This window comes from Ambystoma mexicanum, chromosome 5q, assembly GCF_040938575.1.
Source record: "Ambystoma mexicanum isolate Mex_15411 chromosome 5q, UKY_AmexF1_1, whole genome shotgun sequence".
Lineage (NCBI taxonomy): Eukaryota > Metazoa > Chordata > Amphibia > Caudata > Ambystomatidae > Ambystoma > Ambystoma mexicanum.
This window is the reverse complement of record NC_090933.1, coordinates 1,098,440,559-1,098,464,613: the sequence shown is the minus strand read 5'-3', so window position 1 is coordinate 1,098,464,613 and position 24,055 is coordinate 1,098,440,559. Positions and strand designations below refer to the sequence as shown.

The following is a 24,055-nucleotide window of genomic DNA, read 5'->3' as shown; positions in this document are numbered from 1 at the left end:
TTGTTGCTTGTGTTGGTTGTGAGACTCAGCTGATTGATGACTCATGCCAATGCAGGCCTTTTGTGGCATAAGACATTGAATGCTGCCATTTGGCATTTACATGAGGATTGCTGGATTGTGCCGGATTGCACATTCATGGCTTGTTGTTGTTGTGCACCTGCAGTGTGTAGGCACACAGCAAGTGCTTAGACATGACCAATGTGGACATGCTATGTTGTGGGCATGTGAGTGATGTGCAAAATGTGCAAGTCGATGTGTGGCACAACTGACAATGCATCCATTCAGGCACATCTGATGTTAGTGACGCAGGTGCTATTATGCCTACGTGTGTGGGGTTCATGCATTGACTCCTCCAGGACTAGGATGTGACATATCATTCCACTGGATCTGTAAGATGAGTGTATGTGTGTACATGCAATAATAGTATGGTTGGCCAACTGACATGTGCAATGTTATGTCCGATATGGGTGGTGGTACATTTTGCTTGCTTGCAGGTCATGCTGTGGCATATGGACATTGGTGACTGGGTTTGTGTGGGCAGGTGACCTGGTGCTGGCTCCATGACCAAGGCTTAAGGCCGTTCTTGTGTTGGTTGATGATTGGTATGGTGGTGTTACCTGTTGTAGTGGATGTGTTGTTGGCCACTGTACAATGTGGGTTGTTCACATGTGCATGGGTTATGACTGTGATTGAGCCTTAACACTACAATCATGCCACATTTTCAGTGCTGTTTGCCAGGGCACATACATGCATGTGTGCATTGTGTGTGTGTGTGTGTCAGTTCATGGTTTTGACATGATGCATGATTCCTCTTGTTAGTTTTGTGTATGCAAGACATCCATTGATGATGCTTACCCTTCTCAATGTTTTTTAAAAAGATTTTCTACAGTTACTGCAGCTTGAGAAGAGGGTGCAGGCATTGTTGCGGAGCAAAAGTGTAGTGACAAAGACACCAGGCAAAAGCGCAGACCCTGGCCAGCCCTAATGGTGTTTACATCGTCTGAGGGTGAGTTGGCTGGGGCAACATGAGTTCTAACAGGCAGAGCTGCTGGAGGTATGTTCCAGGAGGTTGTTGTGGAGGGGGACTCCTCAGTGGCTGTGGGCCAGGGTGCAGGGACAGAGGGGCCATCCAGGGACGAAGGCTCTTTGGAGTCTTCCAGGCAGATGGAGGTGGTGCTGGAGGAGGAAGATGAAGGCCAGCCCACGAAATCGGGTGGGGACATCCAGGAGGGTGTTCAGATTGCACCCCTGGGCCAGGGACAGGAGAATGTGCAGTGCATCGTAGAGGGTGCTGACCAACCTCCTGCCCCTGCCCCTTCTGATGCAGCCAAGACCACTGTCATGGATGCTTGCACCCAGTCCGGACCCGTATTTGGGGCCACAGAGATGAACCTAGAGATGTCAAATGCCCTGCTGGCTGGGATTGCGATGTGTACGGGCCGAATTTGTGATGATGTGAGAGAGATTCAGAACCTCTTCTCATATCATCACAAACCCTTTGCGTCTCACTGTCCCAGCTGTCACATATTGTGGTTTATTTTTTTGGTTCTTTATTTTCCCTTGGACATTTCCCCCTTTCCACACAGAGATTTTTGCTAGTGTATATATTGTTAATACAGTTTCTCGTTCTTCATCACACAGTTGTTGTTTTCTCTTTGTTCATGTGCTTTAGTTTTATTTTGCTATGCATTTGTTGTGTGACTCTCACTTGGATTGGGGGACAAACTGTGGAGGGGTGGCATACGCTGTACAATTATGTATGTGGGTGGTGTGGGGTGTCTCACAATGCATGGACACCCACCAACACACATCAACTGACAGTGTGTGGTCTCATGTCATGCAGCACCTCTGCCACTGTATTTCTTCTTCATCAGTAATGAGTTTGGTTATATGTGGCTGTACACATCCTATGTCTGCTTGGTTCACACACTCCCAGAATTCCTTTGCATCACCCCAAAATATGCCTGTTAAAATGATGTTGGTTGCAGGTGCTTAGAATGCTGTGCTTTCTGGCCTTAGTCCATTGATTCATTGTTTGTTGTTTGCTACTATGCACTGACATCATATGTGACTCTGTCCTGTCAGTGATGTCTTGGACCAGTGTCCTCCTAGGTCATTTGCCTACAGCAGTTTGAGGCAATTGCAATGACACATGTGCACAATGATGTGTTACATTGCATCATATTGCTTTACTGTGTGACATGTACATAGTGGTTTCACTGTGAAGGTGTTGCTAAATTCAGCTGTCCTGTTGCTGTGCCACTGGTTGTGATGTAACAGGGAGTCCTGTGATGAGGTAGAAACCTGCAGGCTGCTTCAGGGCACCGAGTTGTTGGGTATAACACTTGTGTATAGGTGCGTTATAAATGCCATATCATATCATATCATATCATATCATAATATATCATATATAGGTGGGTATGGAGCCCGTGTGCTTCATGTTGGTGGCAGGCTAGTGAAATTCAGGTAAGTTGTTGTGCATTATGGCACTGTTAGGGGGTGATGTGGCGGGGCCAGGCTGGGTTGGTGTCAGGATCAGGGTTGGCTGGTAGGTGGTGTCTGGACTTGAGGGGGCTGCTGCCTGGTGGCGGAGACAGAGGCGAGGGCAGTGTGGGGAGGGGAGAGTACTGTGAGGGCGCTGCCTGGGGAAGTGTTGGAGATAAGGGGGGCTGGTTGGTGGTGTGGTGGCTTCCTGGGGTAGTGTCAGAGGTGAGGGGGGCTTGTGGGTGGTGACTGGACTTGAGGGGGCTGTTTGGGGGCAGTGTTGGAGGTGAGGGGGATGTGGGGTACGTGGAGTACTGTGAGGGTGCTGCCTCTGGTAGTGTCAGAGGTGAGGGTGGTTGGTCGGTCGTGTCTGGACTTCAGGGTGCTCCCTGGGGGCAGTTTCAGAGGTGAGGGTAGTGTGGGGAATGTGGAGTTCTGGGAGGGTGCAGCCTGGGGTAGTGTCGGAGGTGAGGGGGATGGTGGGTTATGTCTGGACTTGAGGGGGCTTTTTGGGAGCAGAGTCGGATGTGAGGGCAGTGTGGGCAGGGCGGAGTCCTGTGAGGGTGCTGCCTGGGGTACGGTTGGAGGTGAGGGGGACTGGTGGGTGGTGTAGGAGATGCCTGGGTAGTATCAGAGGTAAGGGGGGCTTTTGGGTGGTGCCTGGACGTGAGGGGGCTGCCTGAGGTCAGTGTCAGAGGTGAGGGAGGGTGCAGTACTGTGAGGGTGCTGCATCGGGTAGTGTCAGAGGTGGGGAAGATTGGTGGGTGGTGTCTGGACTTGAGGGGGCTGCCTGGGGGCAGTGTCAGAGGTGAGAGTGGTGAGGGGAGGGTGCTGCCTGGGGTAGTGTTGGAGGTAAGGGGGGCTGGTGGGTTGTCTTGAGGGTGCTGCCTGCAGGCAGTGTCAGTGGTGAGGGTGGTGTGGGGAGTGTGGAGTTCTGTGAGGGTGCTGCCTTGGGTAGTGTCGGAGGTGAGGAGATGGTGGGTTGTGTCTGGTCTTGAGGGGGCTGCCTGGGTTAGTGGCAGAGGTAAGGGTGACTGGTGGGTGGTGTTAGGGCTGCCTGCGGTAGTGCCAGAGATGAGTGGGGATTCTGGGTGGTGTCTGGACTTGAGGAGACTGCCTGGGGGCAGTGATGGAGGTGAGGGTGGTGTGGGGAGTGTGGAGTTCGGTGAGGGTGCTGCCTTGGATAGTGTCGGAGGTGAGGGGGTGGTGGGTTGTGTCTGGTCTTGAGGGGGCTGCCTGGGGTAGTGGCAGAGGTGAGGGTGACTGGTTGGTGATGTTAGGGCTGCCTGGGGTAGTGTCGGATATGAGGGGGGATGGTGGGTGGTGTCTGGACTTGAGGGGACTGCCTGGGGGCAGTGTTGGAGGTGAGGGTGGTGTCGGGAGGGTGGAGTACTGTGAGGGTTCTGACTACGGTAGTGTCAGAGGTGGGGGGCTGGTGGGTGGTGTCTGGACTTGAGGGGGCTGCCTGGGGGCAGTGTCGGAAGTGAGGGATGTGTGGGGAGTGTGGAATACTGTGTGGGTGTTGCTAGGGTCGTGTCAGAGGTGTGGGTACTGTCAGAGGTGACGGGGGCTGGTGGTAGATGTCTGGAGATGATGGGGATACCTGGGGTAGTGTAGGAGGTAAGAATGGCACATGGGTGGTGTGAAGGTTGCCTGGGGTAGTGTCAGCGGTGAGTGGGGTTGGTGGGTACTGTGTGGGCTGGCTGGGGTAGTGGCAGAGGCGAGGAGGACTGGTGGGTGGTGTCTGCACATGAGGGGGCTGCCTGTGTTAGTGTTGGAGTTCAGGGGGGCTTGTGGGTGGTGTGAGGACTACCTGGGGTAGTGGCAGAGGTGAGGAGGGCGGATGGGTTGTGTCTGCACCTGAGGGGGCTGCCTGTGTAAATGTCAGAGTTGAGGGGGCTGGTGGGTGGGGGGAGGGCTACCTGGGGTAGTGTCGCAGGTGAGGGGGCTGGTGTGTCTTGTCTGGACTTGAGAGTGCTGCTGTGGTGAAGTAGGACATAAGAGGGTGGGAGGGCTGGTGGGTGGAATCTGCACCTGAGGTTGCTGGCAGTGGTAGTGTCAGAGGTGATGGGTCTGGTGTGTGGTGTGAGGGCTACCTGAGGGTTATAGGTCAAATGTTCGAAAACAAAAGGCTTGAATGCCTTTTTTTCAACAGTAAAAGGACAGAAAAAAGATAACATTTTTTTATGGGGGTTTCCACCCAAACCCCTGTTTTCCTTTTATAAAAAAAGTTTTTTATACATGCTAAACTAAATAAATATATAAATAAATCAATAAAAAATATGTGATCCTTTTTTTTCTGTCCTTTTACTGTCGATCAAAAGGTCATTCGATCCTTTTGATTCGAACATTTGACGGACACCCTACCTGAGGTAGTGGCAGAGGTGAGGAGGGCAGGTGTGTGGTGTGAGGGCTGTCTGGGGTAGTTTCGGTGGTGAGGGGGGCTGATGGGTGGTGTAATGCCTGCCTGGGGTAGTGGCGAAGGTGAGGAGGGCTGGTGGGTGGTGTCTGCACCTGAGGGGGCTGATGTGCAACTGGGTATGTGCCAGCACTGTGTGTGCGGTGGGAGTAGAGGGGACGGTTCACAGGGGTGCAGCCATCAGTTACGTGGGACCTCAAGTACAGTAGCTAGGGTGCAGCCGGTACTAGCATGGGACCTCACACAGAGAGCTGTGGTGCAGCTGTTACTTATGTGGAACCTTCCACAAAGTAGCTGGATGTTGTATAGGAGGTGGCCCTATAGCTTTGCAGATAGGTTGGTCTTTGGCTTTGTTTTTGGTTTGCGTGGGGGAGTGTTGTGGGCGTTCCTTGCTCAACTCGATTCACTTTGCGTGTCTGCTAGAAATGCGCATTTAGATCCAGGAATACATGGTGCGCACATTTTAGCAGAACCCTTTTAGAAAAGTAGGTGACATTGTCAATTCTGCTCAAAACTTTTATATCTGTTTGCATGTTGTCTCTTTTATCTCATTTAGGATTTGAAATTATCTATCACTACGATGTATACCTCAAGTCAATTTAAATGGTTACATGTAAAAGAAAATACATGCTAAACTATGATAAAAACTATTTGACAGGCAAACATGCACATGCCCAAATTTAACAAAATAATATAATATTGATGAGCTAGATTTGATCATAACTTTCCTCTGTATTATGACATAGATTCTCATCAGGGAATGAATCAAAAGTTTGAAAATCTTCAAGACAATGAAAAGAATGAGAGGCTATGTGAAGACGGCTCTACCTTTGTTTGTGCTTGCATTATTTTTGGAACAGTTTGCCCTAGTGCCGGTTTATGTTTTTTCCTGTTTGACTGGTTGTTGCCTGTTATCCTGTTTGTTTTGTTGTTTGCTTGTGTTTGCATCTTTAAAATATCTTTTTTAAACTTTGCTTTTGATGTTAGAGTCTTCTCACAATAGATTGCATAAGTTTGCATAAGTTAATGTCAGTATGTTTTTGGAGCTTGCTATTTTTCTGGAGCCTGATGGTTGATGGATAGGATATAAATTAATAATATGCCCATTAGTGTGTTCTATCAGTCACAGGCTAAACATAGAAATAGCCTTGTAGACATGCATGTTATAAGCATGCTGAGCTTCCAGCACATGCGTTTTTAGAAGTAGATAAAACATGTTATGTTACTTCGCGCCTAGAAACACTTGTGTACAGGCGCGTTATAAATGCCATATCATATAGTATCATTATTTTATGTTATTGTGATTTATAGCGCACACCCCTGACTTCATTATTTTAGAGAATGTGTGGGCCTTCAAAAATCGATTTTTCCAAAGTTAGGCATGACATTACTATCCCTCCACAGTTAGACATAAAATTGCTTTTAGGATCAATGGCAAAGTAAACCAGTTTGTCAGGCATCTTTTAAAACTAGCAAAAGGAGGTGAGTGGCTAGTTTTCACTTTCAATTCTTTTTATGTTTATTTATTTGCATTTATTTGTATATATTTATATATATATATGCACATACACAGGGAGGAACAATGCTCTTTTGATCACAAAAGAAGGTACAATAGATAGGTTATCAGATTTGAAAGTAAGCAGTGAACATCTTACAATGGGTGAGTTTGACTTTCTGAACAGGTTGTGGAGAGGAATGAATGGAACTGTCACCAGGGACTATACATTAGAAATATTTAAGTGCAAGTAGGTAGTATGGCCAACTGTGTTCGGGCTGTAACCATGATGGATAAAGTGCTAGAGTGGAGGCAGAGAATGTGAGGGACAATGGCATGTTAAAAGCAAGGGAAAAATGTTAGATAGAATGCAGATGAGAGGTAGGTTAAGAGGGTAACCCGGAGGGGAGGAGGTAGGCATTTAATTTGGTTTTGAACAAATCCGTGTGGACTGTTTCTCAGAAAGTCTGAGGGAAGAGAATTTGATGCAAGTGGAGCAAGAAGAAAGAAAGAGCGGATGCGAAAGGAAGCACAGGAAGTTCAATGTGCCACAAGGGAGCAGAGATCACAAGAGGCCTTGTAGAGCTGAATAGAGGAGGATAGACAGAGTTGTAGCTTTCCGTGGATAGACTTGTGAACCAGGAGAAGAAGTTTAAATCTGGCCCTGTTTTGCATTGTGGTAGCAATGTTGATGGAGTGGCAGGAGCAGAAACCTTGTAAGAGGATTCAATTCAACACTACAGCTAAGTCAATGCCTAGTCTGGGATACTGAATGGAAACCCTTATTGATATATCTTTATGTCCAGTTCATGCGTTCTGGATGACTACCCCTATATAACACCCCTCTCTTGGAATCCTCCTGACCCCACTGAGCCAAGAAGTAGTTCTGTTTTGCAAGTTAAAGGATTTTTTGATAATTTAAACAATATATATATATATATATATATATATATATATATATATATATATATATATATATATATCACGCTTTATAATAAATTAATAATTGAATATCACACTTAATCTGATCAGTAATCAATAATGGATAGTCTGGCACTAGCACACTTCTTTATAATCAATGATGAGTGGTTATAGGATGGATAAGATAGCAACAATACTTTTATGGTTTCAAATGGATGCAATGTGGAATGAAATGCAGTACAGAAAATACTCAATATGATTTCAACAAAACAATGTAATCACTTTTCTCTGGCAATCCCCTCCCCCCTTTATGCAATGCAAGGAAATGGAAGAAAAGCACACAGTTCTCAGAAATGCAATCAAATGTAATTCAGTTCACCCCAGCAAGCTTGGACTACAGAAGTTTGAAACCCAGGCCCAAAATGCTTTTATATGTGCTGGCAATGAAGTGAAAAATATGCTAAAATGCTTTTAATTCCCTCTAGAGGTTCAGGGTGAGCGGTATCAAGTTAATATTAGTCCAGACTCACTTTAGCAACGATCTAGGATGTAACTAGCAGGTTAAACGAATTTTTGGCAACTGAAAGCAAGAAAACTGCTGTTTTCACACGTTGAGAAATGTGCAAATCGTGGTAAATTCGCGAGTGCGATTTCCGCGATTGCGGCAAAAGTATCGGGGGTAGGAATGCGCTTCTAAGTTCCTAGGAAAGCCACGATTCCCAGCTTTCAGAGGAAAGTTACTGCAAGTCTCTGGGACAAACGGTCATGGAGATATGAGCGATTAAATAAAGGTCGTTTTTCAGATTTGAAATTTTAAAGTTCAAAAAGACAAGTGCAGCTTGCAACTAGAAAATGACAGGTGACAGCTTTGCAAATGACAGGTGACAGTTAGGAGGCAGTTCTACTTAGATTAAATAGATTGAATTATATTATTTTAACTAAGAGATTGGTTCTGCACAGTTTGCTAGGTACTCACACTATATTCTTGAATTAAATGGGCCTCGCCACGGATCTGGTCAGGTTTTAGACTGGACTCTGGTCTCTGCACTTCACAGTGATCTGGGTCAGCTCTCTCTCTCTCTCTGGATTCTGGAGATTGATGGATTTGAAGTCTGGATCTTTCTGCACAGCTTTCTCTAGAGATTGATGGAGGTAAAGTATGGATTTTCCGGCAGAGCTTCCAGCTGCAAATGGATTTGAAGGTCCCTATCTGTCCTGTCTTTCTGCTTTTATCTGTTTTTAAAATGGGTGTGTGTACAGCATCACTAGACCCTACCCCTCTCCACTTGCCATTGGCCACTTCATCCGCTTCCACTTGATTGGGGGAATGAAATGAAGTGTCATCATGATGAGGTCTTTTTATGGTACAGAGAACCCACCCCTGTCAACTTTACACACAATCTATATTTTGATCCAAAAGGCATATTTGCACAGGTACACATTTGTTTAAAATTACATGCACCCTTCACATATCACAGGAGGTATACCCTTGTCCAAATCTGCTCTTCCTGGGAGCTTGCATTCAGAAATGGCAATATTTGCACTTTTTAACTGATTTTGCAATTTCGGACATTAACCCAAATTTACACACATGTGCGCAAGGAGTATGGACATTAATTGATGAAGTGTCAGATTTTTCACATGCACACATTTTGAGTAGTATCCTCTTTTCCGCTAAAACCCCCCTGAACATACCACCGGGTCCTAACACGTCTTAAAATGTGGGCAGAAAAATCACAAGAATTATGGTGTCATTTAAATAATTTTCACAAGTCCGTACTATGAGTTATTCATCTTTTTAGAGTTATGTTCTGGCCCCAAAGAGGTGTGGTTTCCCCCAGCACAAGGTTGAATTTCTGTTTTTTCCAGTTCTGCCAAGCCAGCTTGCTCTCACAGGCAGTGCCCCTCCCCTGTCCTTCCAGGAGGAAGCTCCATTTACGACTCCCGCCAATAAAACATTTGCCTGAGTCAGGACAGGGCTTTGTTCAGAGCTCCTGTATTCTGTGGGGGCTCCCCTTAATTCAATTATCAGAGAGATGGCATATCCTTAGTGTGGCCAGCAAAAGGCAGATAGGCCTGGGAACACAGCTGTGACTCAAGTTTCACTCCTGATGGGGGGTAGTTGCCAGGCAAAATTGGAATCTCTTTAAGCCAGTTTTTAACCACATGTCATTTCTGTTCCCCAGTTTTCTGAATTCAAATAACTAACAATTTTTTTTTACATATGCAGCTAGAATGCTGATTCTAAGTTTAAAACTATGACATTTAAACAATTGCAGCCTATGTGACATTCAAAAGTAGGTCACTCATTTCTTTTAAACATTTAGATTTTTAGTGTCTTTCAGTCCAAATTTACTTAAACTGCTGAAATCCACAGCTCAGCCAGTCTTGTTATAAACCTTCAAGTCACTTCAGAATATAACTTTACATTGGATCCACCTCTCAGTAAGTCTTTCTTTGGCCTGCTTTGGGTTCATTTATTCAGTTTTACACAAAAAAGTAAAATCTGGTGTTGTTTTAAAACGCCGGCTTTCTGATAGTGGTGAGTACTGGTACTGCACCCCTTTTTGGGATTTAAGAAAATGAATTCCCAACAGTTATGGGTTTGCTTTTGGCAATCAGCATTGCCATTCCCAATGGTTTCAGACTACTGTGTGGGTAGTCCACTGGTGGTTTTAGGCAGTGTCCTTCTGTGCCCATAACATCGGCAAAAATGAGTGGCAGCCTATTCTTCATGCATTTCCCTGTGCATTTTCTGGGAAGCTCTGGCCATCATGATGTTTTCCATGTCAGTACTGCACAGTTTTGAGGTAGGGCTTGGATGCGTGGATAAAAACATCCCACAAGCCCCCCTCTTGCGATGGCCATTCTATTTCACTAATGGGACTCGCAAGACCTGGGATGTTTCCTCATCTTCTTCCAATAGATGGCACAGTTCAGCATCTTTTTCTCCATCCGGTCGGATCGATCGGTTCTCCTCGCCGGTCCTGATGGGAATATTGGGCGGTACACGGGGCCCCTTGCGTCTCTGCTCCCAGTCTCCGGATCGTCCTCCTTGGCCAGTCTCGAGGTTTTCTTTCTCCTAGGACGACAAAGGAAGAGCAGCAATACCTATTCATAGACGTTTTTCCACCACTGTTGAGATAGTGGGGCAGCATATGTATTTCATCATAACGAAACATTACATTCTTATTTTGAAAAAACAAACAGTATAACTAAGAGACAGTTTCATGCAAATCACAATATTTTAGAGACTAGATGTGGTATGTTTTATGGTTGGAACTGAATTAGTCTGAGACAGTACCCGCTAGGATTCCAGAGGATTCCTCCAGTTGTTGCAGAGTGTGCCTGGGATGGCAACACTTCAACTGGTTAATGTGGACCCACTTGTCTTCCCCCTCTGCAGAACCGCCTTTGGGGATGCGGATCTTGTAGGCCACAGGGGAGATCTTGTCGATGATCTCAAAGGGTCCCTTCCATGTAGGCAAAAATTTGCGCTGCTTGGCCTGGTTCCTTTGGAAGTTGTATAGATAGACCCGGTCTCCCACCTGATATTCCTTCCTGGAAGTTTTCAGGTCATAATGGGTCTTCATGCTATCAGCCGATCTTTCTAGATTCCGCTGAGCGTAAGCAAAAGCATGTTGAAGGTGTTTCCTTAAATTCTCCACATACTCATGAGTTGTGGAGGCATTTATCAGTGTCTGCTCTTGGGTCCTGTAGAGCAAATGCTGAGGAAGCACCATCTTGCGCCCAGTCATCAACTCAAATGGTGACATTTTGGTTGCAGATGAAGGGGTAGATCTGATGGCCATTAGGACCAGAGGTAATCGGATATCCCAACTTGGCCCAGAATCGGCCACAAACTTTTTTAAGATGCTCACAATTGTCCGGTTGTAGCGTTCCACTGCTCCAGAAGAAGCTGGCCTGTAAGCAATATGTAACTTCCTTTTGACCCCCAGTATCTCCCACATCTTTGTCATTACTTCACTGGTGAAGTGGCTACCCCTGTCTGACTCAATCCTTTGAGGGAGACCGAAACGGGAAAAGATGTGGTTAATCATCAGGGCAGCTGCCGTTTCTGCCTTGCAATTTGGGGCTGGGAGACATTCCACCCACTTGGTAAACAAGCATGTCACAGTCAACATGTACTTATTCCCCCTGGCAGAGCGAATCACGGGGCCTACAAAGTCGATTTGTAAATCTGACCATTGCAGGGTCATCCCCCTCTTTTGGAGAGGCGCACGGTGCGTGAGGGATGATGGCTGAAATTGTGCACACACAAGACAACCCTTCAAATATTGGTTGAGGTCCTGGCCCATGTGTGGCCAGTATGCAACCTCTCTTAAGATTTCCAGTGTTGTGTGAAACCCCCTATGACCGGCGGTGGCCGCATCATGGGCGTGACTTAATATCAGGCTTCGGAATGAGGTAGGAACCACCCACTGATCGTGGCCAGCTTTGGATTTCCTTACCAACAAACCGTCTTGGATCCGGAATATTTGTGGACATTTCATCAACACTCTTAGGTCCTCTTTCCCAATGTAATCGGTATCCGTCAGGGGAAAGTTCTCAGGGTCCTCAATGTGCTGGTAAAATTGATCAATTATGGGATCCCCCTTCTGAGCGGTAATCAAATCAGCATCAGGGGTCTCCTTGCTCCATTGTGCAATTGAAAGGTTGTTGTGAGCATTTGTCTGGGACCTAGTGATAGCAGTGACCTGGATTTCCCCCAACAGGGACTCAATCTCAATTAGATCCCCTTGGGTGGCCCCGGTTTTGGCCAGCTGATCAGCTAAGTCATTTCCAGTTTTGTCTGGTCCCTCTACTTTGGAATGACCCTTGATCTTTTTCCAATAGATGGTCATCTCATTCGAGGTGACCAGATCATCAATTTTTTGGATCAACTTCCCATGTTTCAAGGGTTTGTTGTTAGCACATAACATCAAACCCAAAGTGGGAACCTCAACTTTCACTGATACCTAGAGGTAGCACCAAGCATTATGAACAAGAATGGTATCAGGAGAACAAGAGAGACTGACGAAGGTGGACAGACAAATAAGAACTTAAATCGGTATATTCATTTTATTAAGATTTATCTAAAAAACACTTCAACACATATTAATTTAATTAATTCTAAAAGACATTTTGCTAATCATACAACCTTACATACACACTCTAATGCAATGTTTAAATAATGTACAGTGCTGAAAAATTAAAGAAGCTGATCAATTCATTAAACCACTTCTTTTCATTGAGTTTATAAAACATTCACAATGTTATAAACCACAGTTCATTCCTAAATGTAATATCATGTAATATCGACTATTGGTGCCTAAGACTATTGGTGCCTAACAATATCAATCTTCTTTACAAAAAAGCTTCCCATTTATTTAATAGTTTCGACTTCGACAAGTTGTGTGTGTCTTCATCAGGATTGGATGAACAGTAGCAACATTCTAAAAATAAACAAACATACAATTAAGACATAGTTAAAATACTGCTGTCAACCTTCTATCAGTAACTCTCTCTCATGAATTGGATCAAGCATTGAACACTAGAACAAAAATTGTCTCTAAGTCCAAGTGGGTATTCCCTTACCCATGATCCCATCAAAACTGGTCAGTACAGTACAGCCAGTTTAAGTAAAGCCGACTAAATCAGCTATTTTCATATCCCCATATGCAGTCGCCCCAATTTCATTCAGGGCTCCAGGGTTCAAAAAAAGGGAAACTAAGCTACTCCCGTATTCATACTTAGAGACACATATCCCTTTAAATGCTGAGTATACCCCTACCGTCCCAAATGTGAACTGCTTCAGAGTACAAATATAAGTGAGAAAACATACCTGCGAACCCCATTAGGTTCGCCTAGTGACTTGTATCCCAGTGGCTTTTAGTATAAGTCTAGTAAGTTTGGTTTTTCACGAAAAACGAAACCTGTGACAAAAACACAGGAAACAATAAATCAAATTTATTAGTGTCACACAAATTTGAGAATGCCCATGTTAATCTCTTAGTTGGCAGCTCACGTTCTATACCTAAACTGATCCGTTCACAGCACAGGTCAGAAACACTTCTTGCGCCAACAGAATGGAAGCAAGATGGCTCTTCTCAAAGTTTTCAAGGAAACCGCCTAAGAAACAAATTGAATCCTCTTAGAACTAACGAAATGCAAATAAGGCATGTATACTATTGCGGGCCAAAACGCCCTCTCTTTAATACAAAAAGCCTTTACCTTTGTTATAGTGACGCTGTCCAAAATGGAATAGCACTTATCTCCCTTCTATCCCGCAGCATAGTTTAAACGCTCACGGTCACAAAATGGATAATGACACACCTCTCCGCTGACGGGCGTGTACGCTGATGGGTGAATCTGTAAATTAATAAATAGACGGATCCCGTCAACAGCAGACCCAATAAACCGAGTGGTAAACAAACGCCTACTTCAAACCTGCTTACCTTATTTGCCGCAGTAGTAATTCGCCGTTTAGTACCGTGTACCTCTGAGGAGCGGAAGGACGGAACAATATTCGTCATGGTCCCTCTTTTATTTCCAAAATAAGGACATAAATACAAACGAAGGACCAAAAAACGACATAATGTCCTACAAGACATGGTCACAAAAAAAGGACTAAAAACGCGATAGTGTCTTACATAACATAGACACATTTGATAGTGGGGAGAAGTGGAAAGAGGACCTCAGTTCCATTCTTCTCGTTGACTCAGGCCCTTCTCTAGACTATTGGTCTGGTATATCCACCATTGTTCTTTTTGCGCTAAGCGTGCAGCCGTGTTGGCCGCATCAGTGCCAGACACTTTCTCGACTGCCCACCATTTCAAATCTTCTGGCCTATGTTTCTGTTAAAAAAAATGCATCGTTAATGGAGCATTCTGCTGGCCCGTTCTGATCTTAGATTTATGCTCACTTATGCGTAATTTGACAGCTCTGGATGTCTTCCCGATGTAAGCCTTTTTACAAGGGCATATAATAACATATATTACATTGGTGCTGAGGCAGGTGGTGTGGTGCCTCAGATCCCAGATTCTGTCATAAATCTCAATCGAGGCAATGGCCGAAGTGGTGGCACAACTCGAACAGTTGCCACAGGGGTAGTGTCCCTTAATGGGCAGCATACCCCAAGAGCTGGTGATGGTGGGTTGACTATCTTGCGCCATATTTCTGTCGGCTTTGGAAACCCAGTTCTTAATGTTTCTGCCTCTTTTCAATGCATAAATGGGTTTGGCCATTTTCGGCATGTTGAGCTGAAGTAGATGCCAATGATTGGATATTATCTTCTTGATTTGATTGTGTTGAGTGCTGAGCGTGAGAGCACATACAAGTTGGTCTCCCCCCAGCTTCCTTTCTTTTATGTCCCTTTGTAAAAGCACCTCTCTATGCTGGTACCTTGCACGTTTTTTTGACTGTGTAAGTAATCTTTTGGGGTATCCTCTCTCTATCAGTCTTTCCTCGATGACGGAAGCTTGCTTATTAAAATCTTCTGTTTTAGTGCAATTTCTCCTCGCCCTCAGAAACTGACCATAAGGTATATTTGACTTCAAAGACTGAGCATGAAAACTTTCGTAATGTAGTATAGTGTTTCTATCGGAATCTTTTCTATAAAGGTCTACTGCAAGTACATTTTTATCCACTTTAATAAGGAGGTCTAAAAATGCAATCTCCTTATTACTCGTTTGCATAGTAAACTTCAGATTAGGATTTAGGTTATTCATCCAAAGGAAGAACGCACTGAAGTCCCCTTTGGTGCTGTCCCAGATGATAAGTATGTCATCAATGTACCTTTTATACAGTTTGAGAGCTGGTCTAAACGGATTAGCATCTATCAAAATGTTGGATTCCTCGAAATCCCACATATAGAGGGTGGCATAGTTGGGTGCAAAGGATGCTCCCATAGCCGTCCCCTTAATCTGCATGTAGTACCCATTCTTGAATCTAAAGAAGTTTCTCGTAAGGGCAATTTCCAATAGTTCAATTAGGAACTCGCTAGGGACAGAGATGATATCGGTCCTAGTTTGTAAAAACCTATTCATAATCCCCAATGAGTCCCCCTGGGGAATGTTAGAGTATAATGACTCAACGTCTAGAGTGATAAGCATGTCGTGGTCGCTGTCAAAAGGAAAAGCCTCCACAATTCTAATGACATCAGTAGAGTCAGATAGATAAGTGGGAGTTTTTTTCGCCAGAGGTTTCAAAAAGTGGTCCAGATATTGTCCCACAGGTTCAAGAATAGACCCACTTAGGGAAACAATAGGTCTCCCAGGTGGTGAAATCATGCTCTTATGAATTTTGGGCAGCATATAAATCAAGGGAGTCCTGGTGTTCTTAGGGACCAGGAAATTAAATTCCTTCTGAGTGATGATTTCCTTTTCTAAACCATCCTTGGCCAAACCTTCTATTTCTTTCAATATACTCTGCGAGGGGTCTCCCTGCAGTTTGACATAGACCTCTCGATTGTTCAATTGTCTCATGACCTCACAGTCATATTTGACAGCGTCCCATACTACAACTCCACCTCCTTTGTCAGCTTTCTTGATAACAATTGATCTGTCCGATTGTAAATTTTTTAGACATACCCAATCCTCTTTGGTGAAATTAAAGCATTTGGTATCTCGTCTCTTTTTCTCTCTGTTATCATAGAGAGCATTAAAGTCTCGAAGTACTGCTTTTTCAAATGTGGCTGTTTCTTTAGAAATCATGCTAAGGGAAGGAGTAAAAGTAGAAGGGGGTTTAAAAGGCGTATTGGCCCTCTTTTCAATAGATTCAGGAGGGGAATCATCAAAGAAATCTTTGAGCCTAATTTTGCGAAAGAAACTCCTCAACTCTGTTTCAATATCCATTTTGCTAGGGTCCTTCATCGGAATGAAGGAAAATCCTTTTTCTAATATGGATATTTCTTTGGTAGTCAAAGTTTTGTCAGACAGGTTATACACAGCTGAAGGGGAATTTACCTTCTGTATGCTCGCCTTCTTGTTTCGAACATATTTCCTAAAGGCGGTGGGTCTGTTTGAGGTGGAGGAAAAGGGAGTTATTGCGATGGATACGGTTGCAAGGGCCCTGGGGGGACAAATCCTTGTGGATAGAAATAAGGGGGGTATTGAAAAAACATGTTTTGTCTCCCTCTTCTACCTCCTCTTTGGAACCCTCTGTTTCTTTGCCTTTGTAGATTTCCTCTCCTCCCTCTTTGGTAACCATCACCTTCATCGGAAGAAGTGTCTGAAAAAGTGACCTTTTTTCGGATCGGTGTTCCTAAGATATTATCTGGATCTCGCCAATTCGATGGGCCTTGGTAATCCGCATGTAAATACGGATATGCCTTCTCCTTAGAGAAATTTTTCACATCCTTGATCAATTTCTCCATTTTCTTAGAGGTGGTTATTTTAATGAAATCTATCACTTGATTCTCAATTGATTCCATCTTTTCTTTAATGTTTATAACGGTAGAGTCTGCCTTAAATGCCAATTCGGCTTTCTGGATCTCTTCCCCAACTGCCATACTCTTTTTCAGGGCTGTATTTATAGTAAGTAACATCCAGTCCCTACTGCACTTGGTTCCTATCCCAGAAAACGCATTTTTATATTCAATATCGTCCACAAATAGACAAGGCTCGTTGCGAACAATTAATCCTGTTGGAATAATATTCTTCTTTAAGTACTCTGTTAGAAGGTGACTATGCATTTCTGTTCTAAATTTCTTTTTCTTCAATCGTAATATACTATCGCTAGTTATATTCAAATAATCTCCAGTCACATTGTCCAACTGCAATTTGTCAAAAAATGAAGGGATCTTAATGGCCTCCGCTAATTGTTCTTCACTGAAGGACACTGAAACTGAAGCAGACATAGTGTGAACGGGGCAACAACACAGTCCAAAATGAGTGGACTAGACCTCAAAGAGGTCACAGCGGAAGGGACCAGAGGGCCCTATTCCCCACACAGCAAAGTGCTGCACCTAAACAACAAACCCAAAGTGGGAACCTCAACTTTCACTGATACCTAGAGGTAGCACCAAGCATTATGAACAAGAATGGTATCAGGAGAACAAGAGAGACTGACGAAGGTGGACAGACAAATAAGAACTTAAATCGGTATATTCATTTTATTAAGATTTATCTAAAAAACACTTCAACACATATTAATTTAATTAATTCTAAAAGACATTTTGCTAATCATACAACCTTACATACACACTCTAATGCAATGTTTAAATAATGTACAGTGCTGAAAAATTAAAGAAGCTGATCAATTCATTAAACCACTTCTTTTCATTGAGTTTATAAAACATTCACAATGTTATAAACCACAGTTCATTCCTAAATGTAATATCATGTAATATCGACTATTGGTGCCTAAGACTATTGGTGCCTAACAATATCAATCTTCTTTACAAAAAAGCTTCCCATTTATTTAATAGTTTCGACTTCGACAAGTTGTGTGTGTCTTCATCAGGATTGGATGAACAGTAGCAACATTCTAAAAATAAACAAACATACAATTAAGACATAGTTAAAATACTGCTGTCAACCTTCTATCAGTAACTCTCTCTCTCATGAATTGGATCAAGCATTGAACACTAGAACAAAAATTGTCTCTAAGTCCAAGTGGGTATTCCCTTACCCATGATCCCATCAAAACTGGTCAGTACAGTACAGCCAGTTTAAGTAAAGCCGACTAAATCAGCTATTTTCATATCCCCATATGCAGTCGCCCCAATTTCATTCAGGGCTCCAGGGTTCAAAAAAAGGGAAACTAAGCTACTCCCGTATTCATACTTAGAGACACATATCCCTTTAAATGCTGAGTATACCCCTACCGTCCCAAATGTGAACTGCTTCAGAGTACAAATATAAGTGAGAAAACATACCTGCGAACCCCATTAGGTTCGCCTAGTGACTTGTATCCCAGTGGCTTTTAGTATAAGTCTAGTAAGTTTGGTTTTTCACGAAAAACGAAACCTGTGACAAAAACACAGGAAACAATAAATCAAATTTATTAGTGTCACACAAATTTGAGAATGCCCATGTTAATCTCTTAGTTGGCAGCTCACGTTCTATACCTAAACTGATCCGTTCACAGCACAGGTCAGAAACACTTCTTGCGCCAACAGAATGGAAGCAAGATGGCTCTTCTCAAAGTTTTCAAGGAAACCGCCTAAGAAACAAATTGAATCCTCTTAGAACTAACGAAATGCAAATAAGGCATGTATACTATTGCGGGCCAAAACGCCCTCTCTTTAATACAAAAAGCCTTTACCTTTGTTATAGTGACGCTGTCCAAAATGGAATAGCACTTATCTCCCTTCTATCCCGCAGCATAGTTTAAACGCTCACGGTCACAAAATGGATAATGACACACCTCTCCGCTGACGGGCGTGTACGCTGATGGGTGAATCTGTAAATTAATAAATAGACGGATCCCGTCAACAGCAGACCCAATAAACCGAGTGGTAAACAAACGCCTACTTCAAACCTGCTTACCTTATTTGCCGCAGTAGTAATTCGCCGTTTAGTACCGTGTACCTCTGAGGAGCGGAAGGACGGAACAATATTCGTCATGGTCCCTCTTTTATTTCCAAAATAAGGACATAAATACAAACGAAGGACCAAAAAACGACATAATGTCCTACAAGACATGGTCACAAAAAAAGGACTAAAAACGCGATAGTGTCTTACATAACATAGACACATTTGATAGTGGGGAGAAGTGGAAAGAGGACCTCAGTTCCATTCTTCTCGTTGATTCAGGCCCCTCTCTAGACTATTGGTCTGGTATATCCACCATTGTTCTTTTTGCGCTAAGCGTGCAGCCGTGTTGGCCGCATCAGTGCCAGACACTTTCTCGACTGCCCACCATTTCAAATCTTCTGGCCTATGTTTCTGTTCCAAAAAATGCATCGTTAATGGAGCATTCTGCTGGCCCGTTCTGATCTTAGATTTATGCTCACTTATGCGTAATTTGACAGCTCTGGATGTCTTCCCGATGTAAGCCTTTTTACAAGGGCATATAATAACATATATTACATTGGTGCTGAGGCAGGTGGTGTGGTGCCTCAGATCCCAGATTCTGTCATAAATCTCAATCGAGGCAATGGCCGAAGTGGTGGCACAACTCGAACAGTTGCCACAGGGGTAGTGTCCCTTAATGGGCAGCATACCCCAAGAGCTGGTGATGGTGGGTTGACTATCTTGCGCCATATTTCTGTCGGCTTTGGAAACCCAGTTCTTAATGTTTCTGCCTCTTTTCAATGCATAAATGGGTTTGGCCATTTTCGGCATGTTGAGCTGAAGTAGATGCCAATGATTGGATATTATCTTCTTGATTTGATTGTGTTGAGTGCTGAGCGTGAGAGCACATACAAGTTGGTCTCCCCCCAGCTTCCTTTCTTTTATGTCCCTTTGTAAAAGCACCTCTCTATGCTGGTACCTTGCACGTTTTTTTGACTGTGTAAGTAATCTTTTGGGGTATCCTCTCTCTATCAGTCTTTCCTCGATGACGGAAGCTTGCTTATTAAAATCTTCTGTTTTAGTGCAATTTCTCCTCGTCCTCAGAAACTGACCATAAGGTATATTTGACTTCAAAGACTGAGCATGAAAACTTTCGTAATGTAGTATAGTGTTTCTATCGGAATCTTTTCTATAAAGGTCTACTGCAAGTACATTTTTATCCACTTTAATAAGGAGGTCTAAAAATGCGATCTCCTTATTACTCGTTTGCATAGTAAACTTCAGATTAGGATTTAGGTTATTCATCCAAAGGAAGAACGCACTGAAGTCCCCTTTGGTGCTGTCCCAGATGATAAGTATGTCATCAATGTACCTTTTATACAGTTTGAGAGCTGGTCTAAACGGATTAGCATCTATCAAAATGTTGGATTCCTCGAAATCCCACATATAGAGGGTGGCATAGTTGGGTGCAAAGGATGCTCCCATAGCCGTCCCCTTAATCTGCATGTAGTACCCATTCTTGAATCTAAAGAAGTTTCTCGTAAGGGCAATTTCCAATAGTTCAATTAGGAACTCGCTAGGGACAGAGATGATATCGGTCCTAGTTTGTAAAAACCTATTCATAATCCCCAATGAGTACCCCTGGGGAATGTTAGAGTATAATGACTCAACGTCTAGAGTGATAAGCATGTCGTGGTCGCTGTCAAAAGGAAAAGCCTCCACAATTCTAATGACATCAGTAGAGTCAGATAGATAAGTGGGAGTTTTTTTCGCCAGAGGTTTCAAAAAGTGGTCCAGATAGTGGTCTATTTATTAATTTACAGATTCACCCATCAGCGTACACGCCCGTCAGCGGAGAGGTGTGTCATTATCCATTTTGTGACCGTGAGCGTTTAAACTATGCTGCGGGATAGAAGGGAGATAAGTGCTATTCCATTTTGGACAGCGTCACTATAACAAAGGTAAAGGCTTTTTGTATTAAAGAGAGGGCGTTTTGGCCCGCAATAGTATACATGCCTTATTTGCATTTCGTTAGTTCTAAGAGGATTCAATTTGTTTCTTAGGCGGTTTCCTTGAAAACTTTGAGAAGAGCCATCTTGCTTCCATTCTGTTGGCGCAAGAAGTGTTTCTGACCTGTGCTGTGAACGGATCAGTTTAGGTATAGAACGTGAGCTGCCAACTAAGAGATTAACATGGGCATTCTCAAATTTGTGTGACACTAATAAATTTGATTTATTGTTTCCTGTGTTTTTGTCACAGGTTTCGTTTTTCGTGAAAAACCAAACTTACTAGACTTATACTAAAAGCCACTGGGATACAAGTCACTAGGCGAACCTAATGGGGTTCGCAGGTATGTTTTCTCACTTATATTTGTACTCTGAAGCAGTTCACATTTGGGACGGTAGGGGTATACTCAGCATTTAAAGGGATATGTGTCTCTAAGTATGAATACGGGAGTAGCTTAGTTTCCCTTTTTTTGAACCCTGGAGCCCTGAATGAAATTGGGGCGACTGCATATGGGGATATGAAAATAGCTGATTTAGTCGGCTTTACTTAAACTGGCTGTACTGTACTGACCAGTTTTGATGGGATCATGGGTAAGGGAATACCCACTTGGACTTAGAGACAATTTTTGTTCTAGTGTTCAATGCTTGATCCAATTCATGAGAGAGAGTTACTGATAGAAGGTTGACAGCAGTATTTTAACTATGTCTTAATTGTATGTTTGTTTATTTTTAGAATGTTGCTACTGTTCATCCAATCCTGATGAAGACACACACAACTTGTCGAAGTCGAAACTATTAAATAAATGGGAAGCTTTTTTGTAAAGAAGATTGATATTGTTAGGCACCAATAGTCTTAGGCACCAATAGTCGATATTACATGATATTACATTTAGGAATGAACTGTGGTTTATAACATTGTGAATGTTTTATAAACTCAATGAAAAGAAGTGGTTTAATGAATTGATCAGCTTCTTTAATTTTTCAGCACTGTACATTATTTAAACATTGCATTAGAGTGTGTATGTAAGGTTGTATGATTAGCAAAATGTCTTTTAGAATTAATTAAATTAATATGTGTTGAAGTGTTTTTTAGATAAATCTTAATAAAATGAATATACCGATTTAAGTTCTTATTTGTCTGTCCACCTTCGTCAGTCTCTCTTGTTCTCCTGATACCATTCTTGTTAGCACATAACATGCCTCTGGTTTTCCAATTAACCAGGTGCTCCACGAACCCGTTCCGTACATAATCCGAATCTGTGATTATGACCAGTTCGTGGAGTTGATGCTGGACAGCAGTGAGGATGGCCTGATGCACAGCCATCAATTCTGCCACCTGACTACTTCGGGGACCAATTTTGTATCCAGCGGAGGGTTCTGGGGACTCATTCACCCATGCATTCCCTACGCCAGCCACCAGTTCTTTCTCCCCGTCGTTGTCAACATGGTAAGAGCATCCATCCACATAGACAGTGGGCATTCCCTCACCCTTGTCCTCTTCAAAGACTTTGTGTGGGGAATTAAGGTATGCCTCCGTGTTGTCCTTGATTTTTAGACTTTCGTCCTCGAGACAGTTTTCTCTGGCACAATCATGCAAGTCAGCCAGACCTTGCGCGAGGGGACTCTTCTTGTTTTGGCCATACCTGACCTCCACAGGAAAGCCTTGCATTGACAGAATCCAGGAAGTAATTTGGGAATTACTCACATTTCCGGCCCGGATTCTGTCACTTTGGAGATATTGCAGAGGCTGGTGTGAAGTCTCCACTATGATGTGTTCCCCCTGGATAAACGGGCGGTAATTCTTCAATGCCCACACCGTCGCCAGGAGTGCCTTCTCACAATCATTGAATTTTTCCTCCACAGAGGATAAAGTTTTGCTCGCATAGGAGATTACTTTATTGACCTTGTCATGCTTTTGGTATAATACTGCCGTCAAGCACGTATTAGAGAACCCTGTCTCCAGGAAGAACTCCTTGTTTCTGACAGGGTAAGCTAGGCAAGGCGCTTGTGAGAGGCTTCTTTTGAGTTGTCTTACTGCCTCGGCTTGTTCTGGACCCCATTCCCACTTGACCCCCCCCTTCAGGAGATGAATCAGGGGTCTGGTGATCTCTGCGTAGCCCTCAATGAACTTTCTGCTGTAATTCGTCAGTCCAAGGAGGCTCCTTAGTTCCCGCAGAGTTGTGGGGTCTTTCAGTTTTTGGAGTGCTTCCACCTTCTTTTCCTGGGGACAGAGACCCTGAGGAGTAATCTCATGCCCCAAGAAATTAACACGGGTTCTACATCACTGTGCTTTCTGAAAGGAAAGTTTTGCTCCGGCGGCCCTCAACTGCGTCATAACATAACGGATCTCCGCTATGTGTTCCTCCACAGATGAACTTTTGATGAGGACATCATCTACATAAGCCAGGTTACCCCTTGCACCCAGGTCGGGCATGGCCTTGTGTAGGAAAATGTTGAATTCATTGTCGGAGTTGAGGTATCCGAAGGGAGTCCGGGTCCATGTGTACTGCTGGCCCCCAAAGGTAAAAGCCAGCTTGTATTGGTCCTCCCTACTGACAGGCACAGTCCAGTATCCATTGGTCAGGTCTATTGCAGTGAATACCTGTGACCCCTGGATCTGGGCCAGCCCTTGGTCAATGTAGGGCAGAGGCCATCGGGAAGTATGGACCCGTTTGTTGAGCTCCCTGAGGTCGGCGCAGAGTCTCCACTGGCCGTTTGGCTTCAATATTCCCAGCACCGGATTATTGAAGGTGCTGTGGACTGGGCGGATTATTCCCCTGGACTCAAGGTTCTTAATTATTTCAGTAAGGGACTCCATTGATGTGAGAGGCAAGCGATATTGCTTCACAAATACAGGAGTCATGCCAGGGTCCGTGGGGATTGTTGTTGTGTGGATGTCCGTGCGACCACAGTCATATGAGTCTACCGCAAAGAGATCTTGGAAATCCAAGAAAACTTGTTTCAACTTTTGCTTTTGTTCCAGAGTCACACAGGCATCAGCTAGGTTGACTCTCTCTTCCACCATCTGCCTGAAGCCTGGAAAGACTTCTGGTTTGGCTATTTCAGCGGCCTCCTCCAGCTGGGTGGAGAAGTCCCTGGTCAGAGTGCTGATTTGGACTGGGGGCTTCAGGTGGGAAAGGCAGCCCTCATGGACCTGGAAAATCACCTCATCCCTCCTGAAGTCACAAGTCACATCTTCTTTACCATAGGGGCAGGAAGTGTACACCAGGAAGTTCCCCCCATGCCGGGTAAAAATCCTGTCTGGTGTTGT

At 43.9% G+C, this 24,055-nt stretch overlaps 5 long non-coding RNA genes across 5 annotated transcripts; 1 reads left to right on the top strand and 4 right to left on the bottom strand.

Annotated features, from left to right (window-relative positions):
- Positions 1–12,618: 12,618 nt before the first annotated feature.
- Positions 12,619–13,257, bottom strand: LOC138498683 (uncharacterized). Its single transcript, XR_011278833.1, has 2 exons — positions 13,165–13,257; positions 12,619–12,775 (listed from the first exon to the last, which is right to left on the bottom strand). It is a non-coding gene; the product is annotated as an uncharacterized lncRNA (long non-coding RNA).
- Positions 13,258–13,354: 97 nt separating this feature from the next.
- Positions 13,355–13,797, bottom strand: LOC138498682 (uncharacterized). Its single transcript, XR_011278832.1, has 3 exons — positions 13,778–13,797; positions 13,554–13,691; positions 13,355–13,451 (listed from the first exon to the last, which is right to left on the bottom strand). It is a non-coding gene; the product is annotated as an uncharacterized lncRNA (long non-coding RNA).
- A 3,853-nt stretch (positions 13,798–17,650) lies between these two features.
- Positions 17,651–18,291, bottom strand: LOC138498680 (uncharacterized). The gene is made up of 2 exons (XR_011278831.1): positions 18,199–18,291; positions 17,651–17,807 (listed from the first exon to the last, which is right to left on the bottom strand). It is a non-coding gene; the product is annotated as an uncharacterized lncRNA (long non-coding RNA).
- Positions 18,292–18,388: 97 nt separating this feature from the next.
- LOC138498679 (uncharacterized) lies at positions 18,389–18,831 on the bottom strand. Its single transcript, XR_011278830.1, has 3 exons — positions 18,812–18,831; positions 18,588–18,725; positions 18,389–18,485 (listed from the first exon to the last, which is right to left on the bottom strand). It is a non-coding gene; the product is annotated as an uncharacterized lncRNA (long non-coding RNA).
- A 2,204-nt stretch (positions 18,832–21,035) lies between these two features.
- LOC138498678 (uncharacterized) lies at positions 21,036–21,674 on the top strand. The gene is made up of 2 exons (XR_011278829.1): positions 21,036–21,128; positions 21,518–21,674. It is a non-coding gene; the product is annotated as an uncharacterized lncRNA (long non-coding RNA).
- Positions 21,675–24,055: the final 2,381 nt, after the last annotated feature.